Raw genomic sequence first — 15,734 nt, forward strand, 5'->3', positions numbered from 1 at the left:
GACAGAGAGAGAGGCAAACCAAGAAACAGATTTTTTAAAAAGATTTTATTTATTTATTTGAGAGAGAGAAAATGAGAGATAGCATGAGAAGGAAGAGGATCAGAGGGAGAAGCAGACACCCTCCTGAGGAGGGAGCCCAATGTGGGACTCGATCCCAGGACTCCGGGATCATGACCTGAGCCGAAGGCAGTTGCTTAACCATCTGAGCCACCCAGGTGCCCCGAGAAACAGATCTTAATTATACAGAACAAAGGGATAGTAACCAGATGGGAGGTGGATGGGGGATGGGTGAAATAGGGGATGGGGATTAAGAGTGCACCTATTCTGATGAACGTGGGGTGTTGTATGGATGACGGGAATCACTAAGCTGTACCCTTGAGACTAATATTACGCTGTATGTTAAATAACTAGAATTCATACAAAAATTTTTAAAAAGAAAAGCATAAAATGAGTAAGACAAAGTACCATAGAGGAGTGTGTATTGTATAAGTGTTAGAGAGGCAGAGAGACATAAAACAAATGCTATTTTGAAGAACTCTGGCAGATTTGTGAAACCTACCATGAGTATGGTGTATAGATATTTAGTTGAAGGGTATCCTTGAACTGTATCATTCAGAAACTGGTTGAGAAGAAGAGAATGATTTATATAAATAGTACTAGACAATAAGACAATTCATTCATGGGTGATATATGCAATTAATGAATTATTGAACACTGCATCAAAAACTAATGATGTACTATACAGTGGCTAACTGAACATAAAAAAAAAGATTCATTCATGATTTCAGAACAGATGAAAGCAATAATTTTACTTGAATTCAAGGATGTTTGATTACATGTTATTGTGTAAAGAGGACTTAAGGAAATATTGCTCCAAAAGAAGGTGATAGGTTGCTGCAGCTTTAGAAGTAAGTCTTAGATATGAAAGAAAAATGATCCTTTATGGGTCATAAATATTTATTCTTAAATATATAATATATATATTTACATTGATTTTCTATGCAAATATTTTGAATAAACATCTGATTTGGCAATACTTGTATTTGTGTACAGTAGTAAAGCATACTTATCCTAATGAATTCTTAACAAATATACAAATGATTTTTTTAAATAACTTTAAAGATTTCTAAGAAAAGGTATAGGCTACTAATACTTGCATCCTCATTTTAATCTCTGGTTCAAAAAGTAAATTGTTTTTGTTGTCATTGTTGTTGTTTTCTAAAATAGAAAAGTTCAGTTATTCACCTAGGAGTTGTAAGATTTTCAATAATACAGTCTGACAACAATGATAAATTCAGAAGATCCTCTTGTTCCATACACTTTTCTGTCTGCTTTTAGGAAAATCCTATCAATGCCTCGTGGAAAATTATAAGCAAACATCAACTGATTTCATCTGATTGGGGTTGTTCCCACCAACAAGAATTGGCCTGTTCCTCTTTATTGTAATTGTTGTTATTTTTCTGATGGCTCTATTTGGCACCCGGCCCATGATTCTCCTCATCTTCCTAGACACCCGTCTCCACACACCCATGTATTTCTTCCTCAGTCAGCTCTCTCCCATTGACCTGAGCTACATCTCCACAATTGTTCCCAAGATGGCTTCGGATTATCTCTCTGGAAACAAGTCTCTCTCCTTCACTGGGTGTGGGGCTCAGAGCTGCTTCTTCTTGACTTTAGCAGGTGCAGAAGCATTGCTCTTGATATCTATGGCCTATGACCGTTATGTGGCTATTTGCTTTCCTCTCCACGCTCCCGTTCGTATGAACAAAAGAGTGTGTGTTCTAATGATAACAGGATCTTGGATAACGGGCTTGGCCAACTCCTGTGCCCACACGGTCTATGCCTTCCGTATCCCCTATTGTCAACCCAGAGCCATCCACCATTTCTGCGGTGATGTCCCCGCCATGTTGACGCTGGCCCGCGTGGACACCTGGGCTTATGAGTGCACAGTGTTTGGGAGCACCATTCTCTTCCTTGTGTTTCCTTTCGTTGGCATCACATGTTCCTACGGACGGGTCCTCCTTCCAATCTGCCGCACGCAGTCAACAGAGGGGAGGAAGAAGACCTATCCAACCTGCAGCAGCCACCTCACTGTGGTCACTTTATACTTTGTACCCTTTGCTTACGCTCATCTACGCCCAAGGGCCTTCCGATCTCCCACAGAGGACAAGGTCCTGGCTGTCTTCTACACCGTCCTGACCCCAATGCTCAACCCCATCATCTACAGCCTGAGAAACAAGGAGGTGATGGGGACCCTGAGAAGAGTGATTCAGAGAATCTGCTTTGTGAAAATATAGACACGTTTTTTGCATATGTACCAAACATTGATTATAAGTCCATTCCTCAGTTTGCAGTAAATAAAATATTATTTTATGCTTAGAGTGGAAGGACTAAAGTCAGAAGAGAGGACAATTACTCAGTGCGCCTGGGTGGCTCAGATGGTTAGGTGTCTGCCTTTGGCTCAGGTCATGATCCCAGGGTCCTGGGATCCAGCCCCACATCAGGTTCCTGCCTCAGCAGGGAGCCTGCTTCTTCCTCTCCCTCTGCCTCTTCCCCTGCTCATGTGCTCTCTCTCTGTATCTCTGTCTCAGATGAAAAAATAAAAATATATATTAAAAAAAGAAGAAGAAGAAAATCACTCGTGTCTGGACAAAATTGTCTTGCAAATGTATCTGTATTTATGAGCCTTTTTTTTTCTTTATGGTGCTTTTTCTCGTAAGTTTCAAATGCACTCGTTTTTTGCTAATATGTTTTCTATGAAAATGGTTCTTAGTCATGTAGAAAAAATGGAAACTGTCTAAATGATGTTGTCAGACATAAAAGTTCTAGTATTTTCAATTTATTTTCCAAAACAGATAACCAGAAAATAAATATTTCCTTAATATCTAGATCTAATTGAAAGTCAGAAAAATTCTTTATCTTCTCATAGTAGGCTCGTGACTTATCTGTGCCAATTACTACCTTTTTTTTCAATTTAAGGTAATTTAGCTTTAGAAAGATTTAGCTAAGACTTCATCAGAGATTCTAAAGTCCTTATACCATTCTGAACAAAATATAATAAGTTTATGGTCCTTTTATGGAGATGAATCCTAGGAAATTGATTTCATATCAGGTATTCCTCAAGAAAAGTAAAAGGACTTGCATATGCCAGCAGAAATCAAGAAATTGTGAGGTCAATTATAAGCTGAGTGGGTCAAAAGTTTAGTGTAGTTATTAGGAATTAAGAATTTCAAGGACAATCTCCACACTGTATACATACACAGTGGCCACTGCTATCCTGTGTTAGAACATGTCTGCCATGTAATATTTTATTTTTCACTCAATACATTTCATAGTTTTATTGAAACAGGTTGGGGAAAGTCAGCTTCTGTACAACAATTTTATTCATTGATAAATCACTTTTCAAAACTGATACCACTGTTAAATCTAACAGAAACCTTTCAAATTAATTGAACTTCCTGGGTAGATTGTTATTGTTGTTCATCAGTAGTAAGTGAAGAAATACTCTTCACTTTCTCAGGTTTGGCAGAGAAGAGACATGCCACATCCTGAATAATTTATAGGGCAGAGCACAAAAAAAAAATGAGGACACATGTTCAAAAAGCATGTGGCTAACCTATAAAGAATTTTTTCATAACACTTGAGTAATATCTACTAAATGCAATACAAATGACAACAGTAATTTTGTGTCATAATTTTATATATACTGAATTGTAATACACTGTTCTGTGATGTCTTCATTGGTAATAAGATTTTTTTGGCTTACTTTTCTCCAAATTTATTTTTACAGAAATTTATTCTCTTAGGAACTTCATTTTTCTGACAATGGACTTGAAAATGTTGTTAGTCATTGCTTGCAAAAGATAAGCTGCAATCAATTTTTGCTGATTTTTAATTTTGAGAAGAGTCTTTAGGTTTATGTTATTGGACTTATTTGGAGTATATATGCATGGTGAAAACATTGGACTGAATGTCTGATACATTATATCCAAATATAAATTTTAGTACAGGTAGCTTTGATTTTTCTCCAGGAGATTCTTTTTCCCTAAAAACATTGTTTAATAAATCGATTTCAACCCATCAATTTATACATTAATCTCAACTTGCTTTTAAGTATAAATTTAATTTTAATGAATCCTTTCTAATTTCTGATAATTTGTGGTCTTTATATAGGATGTGGAAGTCACTTCATGTTTCAAAACCCATTTATTCATTTCGCCACTGTGTCTTCAATGAGAAGGCAAATTGCTGTTATTTTTTTTCTTTCTGGTTTCTGAAAGCTTATATAAAATATTTTTCCATCAGTAATATATTAATTTTTAAATATGTTAAAGATTTTTAAATTGTATATTTATTTATAAGCCTGTTTGCACTGATTTTGCAATGTTGCAGCACTTTTTAAAACTATAGATTTTGGATTATTTTATTAATTCTAATAACTTTCTGACATACTTTATTGCAACGACAATATGTGTGCTTTCCTTTTGTGATAATTTACTGACAAAGATTACTGCTTAAGGGATGCCTGGGTGGCTCAGTCGGTTAGGTGTCTGCCTTCAGCCCAGGTCATGATCTCAGAGTCCTTGGATCAAGTCCCATGTATGGGCTCCTTGCTCCGCGGGGAGCCTGCTTCTCCCTCTGCTGCTCCCACTGCTTGTGCTCTCTCACTCTGACAAATAAAAATAAAATCTTAAAAAAAAAAAAGATTACTGATTAAGCTCCATAGCAATTCCATACTAGCTCTCAGGCTGGATAGTCAATAATTTTGTAAATGACCTAGGAATGGGCGGTGGGATGGAAGTCCGCCCGTGCCCCCACCATGCATCACTGGGTTGTCAGGCCGAGCTCCTTCTCTCTCCTGGCTGTGGGTCCTTCCACCATTGTTGCTTCCTCTGCAGTTGCTGCTGTCATCACTGTCCCCAGTCTGTCCCCGTCCCAACAGAGCTACTCCCTTGGGGTCCTTGGCACCTGAGCAAGATGTGTGTGTTCCTATGAGGAGGCCAGGGTGACTGCTGTGTGAGCATACTGCCTGAGCCCATATGTGCAGGCGCAGTTGCTGGACCAAATTCACACGCCAGTGCTACCCCAGCACCTCTGCTCACATGCAGACTCAGAGAGAACATTGTTAAGAACTTTAAGATGGCGAGGGGCACCTGGGTGGCTCAGTTATTAAGTGTTTGCTTTCAGCCAGTTCATGACTCCAGGGTCCTGGGATCGAGCCCCACATCAGGATGCCTGCTTAGCGGGAAGCCTACTTCTCCCTCTCCCACTCCCTATGCTTGTGCTCCTGCTCTCGCTATCTCTCTCTCTGTCAAATAAATAAAATCTTTTTTCTTTGATTTTTAAATTTTATTATGTTATGTAAGTCACCATACAATACATCATTAGTTTTGGATGTGGTGATCCAGGATCCATTGTTTTCATGTAACACCGGTGCTCCATGCAGTACTGCCCTCTTTAATACCCATCACCGGGCTAACCAACACCCCTGCCCCCTCCCCTCTAAAACCCTGTTTGTTTCTCAGAGTCCATAGTCTCTGATCATTCATCTTTCCCTCCGATTCCCCCAGCCTTCATTTTTCCCTTCCTTCCCCTAATGTCCTCCATGCTATTCCTTATGTTCTACAAATAATTGAAACCATATGATAATTGACTTTCTCTACTTGACTTATTTCACTTAGCATAATCTCCTCCAGTCCCATCCATGTTGATGGAAAAGTTGGGTATTCATCCTTTCTGATGGCTGAGTAATATTCCATTGTATATATGGACCACATCTTTATCCATTCATCTGTTGAAGGGCATCTCGGCTCTTTCCACAGTTTGGTTATTGCAGACATTGCTGCTATGAACATTGGGGTGCATATGGACCTTCTTTTCACTACATCTGTGTCTTTGGGGTAAACACCCAGGAATGCAATTGCTGAGTCTTAGGGTAGCTCTATTTTTAATTTTTTGAGGCACCTCCACACTATTTTCCAAAGTGGCTGTACCAACTTGCATTCCCACCAACAGTGTAAGAGGGTTCCCCTTTCTCCACAACCTCTCCAACATTTGTTGTTTCTTTCCCTGTCCATTTTTGCCATTGTAACTGCTGTATGGTGGTATCTCAATGTGGTTTTGATTTGAATTTCCCTGATGGCTAATGATGAACATTTTTTCATGTGTCTGTTAGCTATTTGTATGTCTTCTTCAGAGAAGTGTCTTTTCATGTCTTCTGTCCATTTTTGGACTTGATTATTTGTTTTTTGGGTGTTGAGTTTGAGAAGTTCTTTATAGATCTTGGCTACCAGCCCTTTACCGGTAGTGTCATTTGCAAATATCTTCTCCCATTCTGTGGGTTGCCTCCTAGTTTTGTTGACTGTTTCTTTGGCTGTGCAGAAGCTTTTTATATTGATGAAGTCCCAAAAGTTCATTTTTGCCTTTGTTTCCCTAGCTTTTGGAGATATATCTTGAAAGAAGTTGCTGTGGCCGATGTCAAAGAGGTTACTGTCCTTGTTCTCCTCCAGGATTTTGGTGGATTCCTGTCACACATTGAGGTCTTTCATCCATTTTGAGTTTATCTTTGTGTATGGTGTTAGAGAATGGTCGAGTTTCATTCTTCTGCATGTGGCTGTCCAATTTTCCCAGCACCATTTATTGAAGAGACTGTCTTTTTTCCATTGCATGTTTTTTTTCCTGCTTTGTCGAAGAATATTTGAGCATAGAGTTGAAGGTCCATATCTGGGCTCTCTATCCTCCTCCATTTGTCTATATGTCTGTTTTTGTGCCAGTACCATGCTGTCTTGGTGATGACAGCTTTATAATGTCACTTGAAATCAGGCAACATGATGCCCCCAGCTTTGTGTTTCTTTTTCAACATTTCTGTTGTGATTCGAGATCTTTTCTGGTTCCATACACATTTTCGGATCGTTTGTTCCAGCACTTTGAAAAATGTCATTGGAGTTTTGATTGGCATGGCATTGAAAGTATAGATTGCTCTGGGTAGCACAGACATTTTAACAATGTTTATTCTTCTGATCCATGAGCATGGAATATTTTTCCATCTTTTTGTGCCTTCTTCAATTTCTTTCATGAGTGTTCTGTAGTTCCTAGAGTAGAGATTCTTTACCTATTTGGTTAGGTTTATTCCAAGGTATCTTATGGTTTTTGGTGCTATTGTAAATGGAATCATTTCTCTAATTTCTCTTTCTACACTTGCATTGTTAGTGTATAAGAAAGGAATTGATTTCTGTGCATTGATTTTGTATCCTGCCACATTACTGAATTGCTGTATGAGTTCTAGTAATTTGGGGGTGGAGTCTTTTGGGTTTTCCACATAAAGTATCATGTCATCACAAACAATGAATCATGGAACACTACATCACAAACTAATGGTGTAATGTATGGTGATTAACATAACAATAAAAATTAAATAAAGTACCCTGTCATCTGCGAAAAGAGAGAGTTTGACTTCTTTGCTGATTTGAATACCTTTTATTTATTTTTGTTGTCTGATTGTTGTTGCTAGGATTTCTAGTACTATGTCGAACAATAGTGGTGAGAGTAGGCATCCTTGATGTGTTCCTGATCTTAAGGGAAAGGCTCTCAGCTTTTTCCCACTGAGGATGATATTCACTGTGGGTTTTTCATAGATGGAATTTATGAACTTGAGGGTTGTTCCCTCTATCCCTATACTCTGAAGAGTTTTAATCAGGAAAGAATGCTATCTTTTGTCAAATGCTTTTTCTGCATCAATTGAGAGGACCATGTAGTTCTTCTCTCTCCCCTTATTAATGTGTTCTATCACACTGATTGATTTGCAAATGTTGAACCACCCGTGCATCCCGGGATAAATCCCACTTGGTCGTGCTGAATGATCTTTTCAATGTATTGTTGGATCTGATTAGCTAGTGTTTTGTTGAGGATTTTGGAATCCATATTCATCAGGGATATTGATGAATCTGAATCTGAAAAGTAGAATCTGAAATTCTACTTTTTGATGGGGTCTTTGCCTGGTTTGGGGATTAAGGTAATAATGGCCCCATATAATGAGTTTGGAAGTTTTCATTCTGTTTCTATTTTCTTAAATAGCTTCAGTAGAATAGGTATTATTTCTTCTTTGAATGTTTGGTAGAATTCCCCGGGGAATCTATCGGGCCCTGGACCCTTGTTTTTTGGGAGGTTTTTGATCACTGCTTCAATCTCGTTACTGGTTATTGGCCTATTTGTTTGTCAATTTCTTCCTTTTTCAGTCTTGGCAGCTTATAGGTTTCTTGGAAGGCCTCCATTTCATCCAGATTGCTCAGTTTATTGACATAGAATTGTTGATAATAATTTCTATTAATTGTTTCTATTTCCTTGGTGTTAGTCGTGATCTCTCCCCTTTCATTCATAATTTTATTAATTTGGGTCTTCTCTCTTTATTTTGGATAAGTCTGGCCAATGGTTTATCGATCTTATTAATTCTTAAAAAAAAAAACAACTTCTAGTTCCGTAGATCTGATCTACTGTGTTTCTGGTTTCTAATTCATTGATCTTTGCTCTAATCTTAACTATTTCTCTTCTAATGCATGGCTTAGACATCATTTGTTGCTTTTCTTTAAGGTGTAGTGTTAGTTGGTGAATTCAGGATTTTTCTATTTTTTTGAGTGAGGCTTGGATGGCTATGTATTTCCCCCTTCAGACTGCCTTTGCAGTATCCCATAGGTTTTGGACCAATGTGTTTTCGTTCTCATTGGTTTCCATGAATTGTTTTAAGTTCTTCTTTGATTTCCTGGTTGACCCAAACATTCTTGAGCAGAGTGGTCTTTAGCTTCCAAGTGTTTGAATTTCTGCCAAAATTTTCTTGTGATTGAGTTCCGGTTTTAAAGCATTGTGTTCTGAGAATAATCAGGGAATAATCTCAATGTTTTGGTATTGGTTGAGACCTGATTTGTGACCCAATGTATGGTCTATTCTGGAGAAAGTTCCATGTGCTCTCGAGAAGAATGAGTATTCTGTTATTTTAGTGTGGAATGTTCCGTAAATATTTAGGAGGTCCATCTGGTCCAGTGAATCATTCAAAGCTCTTGTTTCCTTGTTGATTTTCCGCTTAGATGATCTGTCCATTGCTGAGAGTGGTCCCTGTTTTTGAGGGACCTTAGGGTTGCTGGTCTCTAGTTCTCCCAGCCCATCTTCTGGGGGAGGGGCCTACCGCACTGTTACTCAGGCAACCCTGTTTGGGCAGAATTGTCCTGATGCCTGTGGTGGGGGATGGACTCAGTGGGAACCAGTTTTGGGGGCTTTTGTTCTCTGGTGGCTTTCTCTGGCTGCTTTCTGTGTCTCTTCTGAGACTCAGAGCAGAAGAGACCATTTCCAACCCTCTGCCTCAGAGCAGAGAGATCACAGTCTTTTCCTCAGCGAGCTCTCCATACCACACTATCTCCGTTTCTGTCTGTGTTGCTATAAACTGCAGCGTCCTGGGTTGTGCGCCCCTCTGCAGCACTCCCAGTCCTACCTCCAGGTCAGGGCACGTCTCTTCCATTTGTGTTTCTAAAACCTCCAGCCACTCCCCGTTTGCATGCGCAAACCCACCGCTCCAGGTTTCCGTCCCAGGGGCTGCCCTAAAGTACTTTCCCTGCTGCTACCAGTCTGCGAGTCTGTGCCCTGTCCCCAGCGCACAAGGCTGTGGCTCACCGCTGGTGTAGGATCCCGACGGCCAGGATCCCTCCTGCTGCCATTTATCTTCTGATATCTGCCCATGGAATCACAGCTACCCCCTTTGTACCTCGAAACCAACCATCTGTGATATTCTGTTTGTAAAGATCCAGATCTTCTTACATCTCAGGCTGATTCTATGGGTGCTCAGAGTGGTCTGGTAGATATCCCGCTCAATTCCGGGAACCAGTTGGAATAGTATCCCCACTCCTCCACCATCTTTTTCCTCAGAACATACAATCATTTTTAAAAAGAACTTTAGGATGGCAAAAACTTGGCATTAAGCCAAGCAAAGAACCTTTGTGAATCTGGGGCTCTGCATGGACACAGGTTACACATTCATGAGGTGAGCCTTGGGAAAGTTAAAACGAGTGAGTAGGAAGGGATTGTTATCATGCAAACAAGGGAAATAATGGGAATATCTGCTTTATGTCAGTGTTATCACTGAAAATAATCTGAGGGTATCTGGAATTTGGCAGAAATGCTCCAAACAGACTCCTTATCTCTTACAGGCAGTAAATAATGGAGGAAATCAGGATATCATCACCAGGATATACCATGGCCTAAGGGAAGTCACACCATGTCTCTGGACTTCGTTTGCTAGAAAACAAAATGGAGGCATGGTACATGATAGTTTCTGTAATTGTTGTGTGTGGGACAGAATAATGGTTCTACATTTCTAGGTCCTTGGCTGAGACATCCCATTAATGAAAAATAAATTAACAGAAGACCAAACAAAAGTTTAATAACACATTCTATCCCTGTATATGGAGAGACTTGAGAAAAACTGAGTAAGACCCTGAAATTGCCCAAGCCATTACTTTAAAAACCACCTTCAAGCAGTGGAGCAGGGTGTGCACGTGAGCCCACAAATGCTCAAGTCCCAAATACATAAAGGGCAGTGGTGCTGGCAGTTTCCTGGTACTCCCTGGGTGGAATTGTAGTTGTCATGCACCATGGGAGTCTGGAGTTTGGCGTACACAGAAGTGGAGACTGTTTGTCCTGGAGGGTTTATTGAAGAGGAGAGATCCGGGCTTGGCCATTTTTATTCTGATCCTCTGAAGAAGCGTGGAAAGCCTCCAGGGAACAAAAGCCTAGAGAAGACTAGCTTATATTAAGCCCATCCCCTTGACAAGGGGTGGGGCAATTGTACCCTGGCAAAGGCAGGTGAGAAGCAGCACAGCAGGCCCATCACCCAGCAGACAGACTGGAAGAACAGGTGGACCACGGTTGTATGGATCCCACAAGACTGTAAAACTACAAATCCAGGGGAAAATAATATATTGAGCTTGAGGTTTTTCCTCAGGACTCACTCGTCTTTCAGGCTAAAATTTTCCTTTCTTTTCTTTTCTTTTTTTTTTTTTTTACCTTTTCCCCATTTCAACTAGATTCTCATTTTATCAACTTCTATCTCACTTTTTAACTTTTAGTTTTCACATCTACATTTTATAGATATATGTTTCATTTTTGGCTTTTTTTTCACACTATATGTAAGTTTTGTTTCTTTGAAATTTTGGGATATAATGTCTTCGAACACAGAGACCAAAATTCAACCAGGACCAAGTGGATCACCCTGTTTTGTCTACCCTGGGAGATTATAGTCTCCCACGCTTTTATTTGTTTTGTTCTGTTTCTTTTTTATTTTGTTTCCTTTTTCTATTGTGACTTCTGACCACTTCAGGTTTTTCTAGGGTGTGTTTTCCTTGGGTCATGGTTGATATTTTGAACTCTGCATATTTGCTCACCCATCCTTCTCTGGGCAAAATGACTAGAAGGAGGATTTCACAACAACAACAACAAAAGAACCAGAGGCAATGTTCTCTGTCTATGACAGAGCTAATGAATATGGATATAAGTCATATGTCAAAGATGGAATTCAGGATAGCAACTATAAAGTTAATAGTTAGGCTTGAAAAAGCATAAGTGACAGTATAGAATCTCTAAGGGCAGAAATGAAATCTAATCAGGCCGAACTGGAAAATTACTACAAATGAGATTCAGTCTAAACTGGATGCTCTAACAGTAAGGGAAAATGAGGCAAAGAGAGAAAAAGTGATCTAAAGGACAGGCTACTGGGAAAGAATCAAGATGAGGAAAAAGGAAAAAGACAACTAATAGCCCATGAAGAAAGGCTTTGAAAATTTAATGATGCCTTGAAATGAACCAATATCAGAATTATTGGGGTGTCTGAGGGGGTGGAGAGAGAGGGCTAGAAGTTATATTTGAGGAAATCCTAGCTGAGAACTTCCCTAATCTGGGGAAAGAAACAGGCACTCTTGTCCAAGAGGCAGAGAGGACACCTCCCAAAATCAATAAAAATAGATCAACAACCCAATATATAATAGTGAAGTTTGCAAATCTTAGAGAAAAAGAAGATACCCTGAGAACAGCTAGGAAGAGGAGATTACTTACATACAAAGGGAGGAATATCACAATAACATTGACTTGTGCACAGAAACCACTGGCAGACCAGAAAGGGCTGGAAGATATATTCAGGGTAATAAATGAGAAGAACATGCAGCCAAGAATATTCTATCCAGCAAGGCTGTCATTGAGAATGGAAAGAGCGATAAAGAGCTTCCAGGACAGGCAAAATCTAAAAGAATATGTGACCACCAAGACAGCCCTGCAAGAAATAGTTAAGAGTGATACTGGAAGGGAAGAGAGACCCCAAGTAACAGAGACAATCTACAGAAACAGGGACTTTACAGGCAATACAATGGCCTAAATTCATATCTTTCCATAGTTACTCTGAATGTAAATGGGCTAAATGCTCCAACCAAAAGACAGAAGGTATCAGATTGGATAAAAGAGCAAGACCCATCAGTATGCTGTCTACAAGACATTTTAGTCCTAAAGGTACCTCCAGACTGAAAATGAGAGGGTAGAGAACCATTACAACAGTAATGAACCTCACAAGTTAGTAATCCTTATATCAAACAAATTAGATTTTAAAACAAAGACTGTAGTAAGAGATGTAGAGGGAAACTATATCATACGAAAAGCAGATCTAACAATTGTAAATCTTTAAGCCCCAACATAGGAGCAGCCAATTATATAAACCACTTAATATACAAAGTAAGGAAACATATTGATAAAAATACATTAATAGTAGGGGACTTTAGCACCCCACTCACAACAATGGACAGGTCATCTAAGCAGAAGATCAAGAAAGAAACGAGAGCTTTGAATGACTCATTGGACCAGAGGGGCTAACAGATATATACAGATGATTCCACCATAAAGCAACAGAATACTCATTCTTTTTGAAAGCACATGGAACAGAATAGATTATCCAGAATAGATCACATACTGGGTCACACATCAAGTCTAAACCAATACCAAAAGACTGGGATATCCACTGCATATTTTAGACCACAATGCTTTTAAACTGGAACTCAATCACAAGAGGAAATTTGGAAGGAACTCAAACCATTGGAGGTTAAAGAGCATCCTACTAAATAATGAATGGGTCAACCAGGAAATTTAAGAAGTTAAATAATTCATGAAAACCAATGAGAATGAAAACACATCAGTTCAAAACCTCTGGGATATAGCAAAGGTGGTACTAAGAGAGAAATACATAGCATACAAGCCTCTCTCAAAAAATTAGAAAATTCTGAAACACACAAGCTAACCTTACACCTAAAGGACCTGGAGAAAGCAGCAAATAAAGCATAAACCATGCAGGAGAAGAGAAATAATAAAGATTAGGGCAGAAATCAATGAAATAGAAACCAGAAGAACAGTAGAACAGATCAGTGAAACTAGAAGCTGGTTCTTTGAAAGAATTAATAAGATTGATAAACCTCTAGCTAGATTATCCGAAAGAACAGGGAAAGGATCCAAAATAATAAAATCATGAATGAAAGGTGCCAGGTCACGACCAACACTGAGGATATACAATTTTATGACCATATTCCTGAGCAACTATAGGCAAACAAATCGGGCAATCTAGAAGAAATGGATGCATCCCTGGAAACTTATAAGCCACCAAGACTGAAGCAGAAAGAGAGAAATAATCTGAACAGACTCATAACTGCAAGGAAATTGAAGTGGTAATCAAAAACCTTCCAACAGTCTTTTTCGTGGCGCCTTGGAGGCGGTAGGCTGCTTCAGGATGAAGATGAACATCACTTTCCCAGCTACTGGCTGCCAGAAACTCATTGAAGTGGATGATGAACGCAAACTTCGTACCTTTTATGAGAAACGTATGGCCACAGAAGTTGATGCTGTTGCTCTGGGTGAAGAATGGAAGGGTTATGTGGTCCGAATCAGTGGTGGCAATGACAAACAAGGCTTCCCCATGAAGAGGGTGTCTTCACCCATGGTCGTGTCTGCCTGCTGCTGAGTAAGGGGCATTCCTGCTATAGACCAAGGCGGACTGGAGAGAGAAAGCGCAAATCTGTTCGGGGTTGCATTGTGGATGCCAATCTTAGCGTTCTCAACTTGGTCATTGTAAAAAAAGGGGAGAAGGATATTCCTGGACTCACTGATACTATTGTGCCTCATCGCCTGGGGCCCAAAAGAGCCAGCAGAATCCGCAAACTTTTCAATCTCTCTAAAGAAGATGAAGTCTGCCAGTATGTTGTGAGAAAGCCCCTAAACAAAGAAGGGAAGAAACCTAGAACCATAGTGCCTAAGATTCAGCGTCTTGTTACTCCACGAGTCCTCCAGCACAAACGGCGGCGTATTGCTTTGAAGAAGCAGCGCACTAAGAAAAATAAGGAAGAGGCTGCAGAATATGCTAAACTTTTGGCCAAAAGAATGAAGGAGGCCAAAGAAAAATACCAGGAACAGATTGCCAAGAGACGGAGGCTGTCCTCTCTGAGAGCTTCTACCTCTAAGTCTGAGGCCAGTCAAAAATGAGATTTTCTATGAGTGACAAATAAATACGATCAGACATCAAAGAAAAAAAAGACAACCTTCCAACAAACAAGAGTCCAGGGCCAGATGGCTTCCCAGGGAAATTCTACCAAACATTTAAAGAAGAAATAATACGTTTTCTACTGAAGCTGTTTCCAAAAAATAGAAATGGAAGGAAAACTTCCATATTCATTCTATGAGGCCAGAATTACCTTGAAACCAAAACCAGACAAAGACCTCATCAAAAAGGTGAATTACTGACCAATATCCCTGATGAACATAGATGTCAAAATTCTCACCAAGATTGGAGCCAATAGGATTCCACAGTATATTAAAATGATTATTCCCCACAACCAAGTGGGATTTATTCCTGGGACACAAGGGTGGTTGAACATTTGCAAATCAATCAATGTGATAGAGCACGTTAACAAAAGAAAAGACAAGAAGCCTATGATCCTCTCAGTTGACGCAGAAAAAGCATTTGACAAAATACAGCATTCTTTCTTGATTAAAACTCTTCAAAGTACAGGGTTAGAGGGAAAATACCTTTATATCATAAGAGCCATTTTTGAAAAGTCCACAGTGAATATCATTGTCAATGAGGAAAAACGGAGTTTTTCCATAAAGCCAGGAGCACGACAGGAATGCACACTCTGACCACTATTGTTCAAAATTGTACTATAAGTCCTAGTCTCGGCAATCAGACAACAAAAAGAAATAAATGCACTCAAACTGGCAAAGAAGAATTCAAACTCTCTCTCTTCAGAGATGACATGATACTTTATGTGGAAAACTCGAGATTCCACCCCAAAATTGCTAACACTCATACAGTGATTCAGTAACATACCAGGATACAAAATCAATGCACAGAAATCAGTTGCATTTGTACACACTAACAATGTGACTTAAGAAAGATAAATTAAGGAATCGATCCCATTTACAATAGCACCAAAAATCATGTTACCTAGGAATAAATTTAACCAAAGAGGCAAAGTATCTGTACTCTAAACCTACAGAACACTTATGAACAAGATTGACGAAGACACAAAGAGATGGAAAAAAACAGTCCATGCTCATGGATTGGAAGAATAAACATTGTGAAAATGTCTATGCTGTACAGAGCAATCTATACTTTCATTGCAATTTCTATCAAAATACCATCAACATTTTTCACAGAGCTGGAGCAAACA

At 39.3% G+C, this 15,734-nt stretch overlaps 2 pseudogenes; both read left to right on the plus strand.

Annotated features, from left to right (window-relative positions):
* Window positions 1-560: 560 nt before the first annotated feature.
* Window positions 561-2,297, plus strand: LOC114200482 (olfactory receptor 2L3-like; annotated as a pseudogene).
* Window positions 2,298-13,798: 11,501 nt separating this feature from the next.
* On the plus strand, window positions 13,799-14,572 carry LOC114200471 (small ribosomal subunit protein eS6 pseudogene; annotated as a pseudogene).
* Window positions 14,573-15,734: the final 1,162 nt, after the last annotated feature.

This window comes from Eumetopias jubatus, unplaced genomic scaffold (assembly GCF_037043125.1).
Source record: "Eumetopias jubatus isolate StellerSeaLion01/CBP00866 unplaced genomic scaffold, mEumJub1_p1.0 scaffold_5, whole genome shotgun sequence".
Classification (NCBI taxonomy): Eukaryota; Metazoa; Chordata; class Mammalia; order Carnivora; family Otariidae; genus Eumetopias; species Eumetopias jubatus.